We start from the raw sequence: 4,854 nt of genomic DNA on the forward strand, positions 1-4,854 counted from the left end.
TGATTCTTCCCATACAGAACACCGCACGAGCCGCTGGCCGGACCACCGGCCCCCACCTCCTGTGTTCCTCCGCCACCCCCACCCCCCACCCGCGTCGAGTTTTATTCGTTCGGCGAGGCCCCACAACCACCCGAGCCCCTTGGATCGCACCGGTGAACTCCGGCGAGCTCTAAAAAATCGACTGACCCAATTTTGAAATTTAGTCTACTGTGATTTAACTAGTGTGCAATATAAAAGGGGAAAACCATAAGCATTGGGAGTATAGTGTTGAGCGTGCCATGGAGGATCTGAAGGTGCAAACCGGACAAAGGCAACTTTGCAACCAAGACAAGAAATCAGAGTAAAGAAGTGGCGATCTATTTTCTTGCTGCGATAAATAAGTTGAGCATATACGAAAGAGTACCGCCTCTGGTGCGGCGCCGTGTACGCATCTGGTGAGAATTTGACGGTCTTGCGGTAGCGATGGCTGTCGGCGGCGTGGAAGCAGATCTAGGAGGGTAGACGGTGGCGGCGGGGCGTGGTGGACGAGACGGTCGTCGGAGCGGTGCCGACAAGGTGGACGACGATGGGGATGAAGCGAGAGGTCGGGATGCAAGGTGTTGGGGAACGTAGTAATTTCGAAAATTTCCTACGCACCCGCAAGATCATGGTGATGCATAGCAACGAGAGAGGAGAGTGTAATCTACATACCCTTGTAGACCGAAAGCGGAAGCGTTAGAACAACGCGGTTGAAGTAGTCGTACGTCTTCACGGCCCGACCAATCAAGCACCGAAACTACGGCACCTCCGAGTTCTAGCACACATTCAGCTCGATGACGTCCCTCGAACTCCGATCCAGCCGAGTGTCGAGGGAGAGTTCCGTCAGCACGACGGCGTGGTGACGATCTTGATGTTCTACCGTCGCAGGGCTTCGCCTAAGCACCGCTACAATATTATCGAGGAGGACTATGGTGGAGGGGGGCACCGCACACGGCTAATAGATCTCAAGGATCAATTGTTGTTGTGTCTTTCGGGTGCCCCCCTGCCCCCATATATATAGGAGCAAGGGGGAGGCGGCCGGCCTATGGAGGAGGCGCACCAAGGGGGGAGTCCTACTCCCACCAGGAGTAGGACTCCTCCTTTCCTTGTTGGAGAAGAAAAGAGGAGGAGAGGGAGAAGGAAAAGGGGGCTGGCCCCCTTGTCCAATTCGGACCAGAGGGGGGGCACAGGCCTCTTTCCTTTTGACCTCTCTCCTCTATTCCCGTATGGCCCAATAAGGCCCATATACTCCCCGGCGAATTCCCGTAACTCTCCGGTACTCCGAAAAATACCCGAATCACTCGGAACCTTTCCGAACTCCGAATATAGTCGTCCAATATATCGATCTTTACGTCTCGACCATTTCGAGACTCCTCGTCATGTCCCCGTTCTCATCCGGGACTCCGAATTCCTTTGGTACATAAAAACTCATAAACTCATAATATAACTGTCATCGAAACCTTAAGCGTGCGGACCCTACGGGTTCGAGAACAATGTAGACATGACCTAGAACTATTCTCGGTCAATAACCAATAGCGGAATTTTATCGGTCAAACCGCATAACAACATACGTTGTTCCCTTTGTCATCGGTATGTTACTTGCCCAAGATTCGATCGTTGGTATCCAATACCTAGTTCAATCTCGTTACTGGCAAGTCTCTTTACTCGTTACATAATGCATCATCCCGCAACTAACTCATTAGTCACATTGCTTGCAAGGCTTATAGTGATGTGCATTACCGAGAGGGCCCAGAGATACCTCTCCGACAATCGGAGCAAAACCTAATCTCGAAATACGCCAACCCAACATGTACCTTTGGAGACACCTGTAGTACTCCTTTATAATCACCCAGTTACGTTGTGACGTTTGGTAGCACCCAAAGTGTTCCTCTGGTAAACGGGAGTTGCATAATATCATAGTTACAGGAACATGTATAAGTCATGAAGAAAGCAATAGGCACATACTAAACGATCAAGTGCTAGGCTAACGGAATGGGTCATGTCAATCACATCATTCTCCTAATGATGTGACCCCATTAATCAAATGACAACACATGTCTATGGTTAGGAAACATAACCATCTTTGATTAATGAGCTAGTCAAGTAGAGGCATACTAGTGACTATATGTTTGCCTATGTATTCACACATGTATCATATTTCCGGTTAATACAATTCTAGCATGAATAATAAACATTTATCATGAAATAAGGAAATAAATAATAACTTTATTATTGCCTCTAGGGCATATTTCCTTCACAAGGATCCCTGTCCGAAGGCATGGATGAGAGAGGTCGATCTCTTGTAATGGACGGCGGCGTCGGAGTATCAGCTCCGGCATGGTGGAGGACGACGGCGGTGGATGGGGTGGCGGACGGCGGCGGACGGAGGAGGGTGGGGTGGAGAGGGTGTTTTGGCGCCCATGGAGTACGGATGGGGAAAAGGGAGGTAGAGAGGAAGGGGGGAACCATGTAGTCAGGGCACGCTTGTCTCAAATGCGAGGAAATTTACAAACTTAGCCCCCGTTTCAAATTTCTACTACATCACAGCAACATTAGTCGGTTGGGGATAAGACGGTAATCTCGCATACACCGAATATTTGCCGACGAGAGTTTGTTTTTGGCACCCACCGTGTATGAATATGAATTGGGGAGGGAGTCAATTTCGGCCGAGGGCACACTGTGTTTTGGCGCCCACCGTGTATGAATCTGGGTGAGAGGCGGTTACGTCATGTTTGGGTGAAATTACAAACCTACCCCTATCGAAACCTATAGAAATCCAGCAGATAGGCTTAGCGAGGCAGGGATAGGCAGTAGTGATTTCCATCTCGCAATTTTTGGTTTCGGGCGGTTACTACGACTTTCCCCGCTTCGTTCAAATTTTGCATAGTGCACGTTTAACATGCCAACTCAATTCAAATCCCGTTTGTATTCTACTATTTTTTTCAGGCAGGATCCATTTTCAATTGGAATTACATTCTATATACATCATTTTTTTTACATATATACTTTCAAAAGCACAACACCATTTATACATAAATATGGTTTACAAATGGCATGATCTCAGATTCATAAGGTTGTATCCATCAATTTGGATTTTCAAATATTTGAAACCACTTTATGTTGAAATCCAATGTATGCATTCCTCGCTAACTGTCTCCAATTAATGTGTGTTTCATGCGGTTTTTTTAACTTCTCAAACATGTATAATGTGTTTCACACACGCAACATATAGTGTAATCCCGTTTAGACACTAATTGCATATAAACCATGCATTGTTTGTAATTGAAGAATCTATGGATCACCAATATTGATAAACTATATAACATTACACGTGTGCCCAAATTCAAATGAATATGCATGTTTGATACACCAATTTGCGTTATGATATTATCGATGTCGTGATCTCCAGTTTAAATATTTGAATCCCCTTTAATCCAGATATTCGTCTCATATAGCTATCACTCATGCTTATATAGGACTATCTCTCTGGACCTATACGCGTTCATCGTCTCTCAGGCATCTCTCGTGCTACCTGTATGTCGACAATGATCTTTTATCTTCGTAACACACTGGCAGTACTCTCTCCGTCGACCTTCATCACTCTATCTCTCTCTAAGTATATCTCGCTCCCTGCTATGTGTCTCTAGCTATGATTCTCCATGTGGAATCTCTTTCTCTCACACAAACACAAAACTTTGTCTCCCAGGGTCTCATTTCTCTCAACTGTTCCCATGTGTGCCACTCGCACACCCCTCATACAGAGATGTCTTTCGCTCCTTAGATATGAGAACCTACGACTCTTCCTCTTCCATATCTCTTTCCCACACACAAACACAAACTGTGTCTCCCAGGGTCTCATATTTCTCCATTATTCTCTTGTATGTCGCTCAAACACACCCTCTCTTCCTAGACATATCTTGCGTTCCCTCATATGTCTCTCTAGCTGTCACTCTCGTTGTGAAATATCTTTCTCTCTCGCAGACACAAAACTCTGTCTATCTGGATCTCATTTCTCTCTGATATTTGTTTGTATGTGACTCACATGCACCCTCTCTCTATCTCTCTCACACCCACACACATAACCCAGCCTTCTGATCCACTCGACTCCTATCTCTAGCGCACAATAGCTAGCATCTGTATCTTTCTATTTATATGTTTCTCCATCAACCTTCTTTCTCGCCCTCACTCTTGATTCCTATCACGCACACTACATATGTTTCTCTCTACATGCATGCAGTCAAGTGCCCTCTCACACACATATATAACCTCACCCTTTGAACCACCCGACGGTCATCTCCGACACCCAAACTAACGGATGTCTCTCTAGCTAGCATCTCCATCTCTGTATCTATCTGTAGTTTCTCCATTAACATTTCTTTCTCGCACGGAGTCTTGCTTCCTATCACCCACACTATATATGTCTATCCATACATATGCATTTATAGGTTGATCTCTTTTGCACAATCGTTGCGCCTCACCCCCTCTGCTCGCCATAGATGCATGCTCCAGCCCACGTCACTATCTCTTAAAGACAAAAACACATGCTCAATTGTCGGGCCTTCTTCCTTGCATTCTCACACGCATGCATATTGTCATACTGATCCGTCTCTCCCATGTCGTTGATCTTAGGACTTATGTCTTCTTTCTTTTATCTCGATCATGCACGCGCGCACACACACACATCCCACATATACATGTATACCTCTCACACATGCACGTTCAAGGTCTCTATGTCTCCATACGTAGTTAATTACCCTCAATCCTAACGCCACGTCGAATCGTTCTCCTCTTTTGTGCACATAACTTCCGCCTGGATGGGCAAAACACACACTCACA

This window comes from Triticum aestivum, chromosome 5B, assembly GCF_018294505.1.
Source record: "Triticum aestivum cultivar Chinese Spring chromosome 5B, IWGSC CS RefSeq v2.1, whole genome shotgun sequence".
NCBI classification, from domain to species: Eukaryota; Viridiplantae; Streptophyta; class Magnoliopsida; order Poales; family Poaceae; genus Triticum; species Triticum aestivum.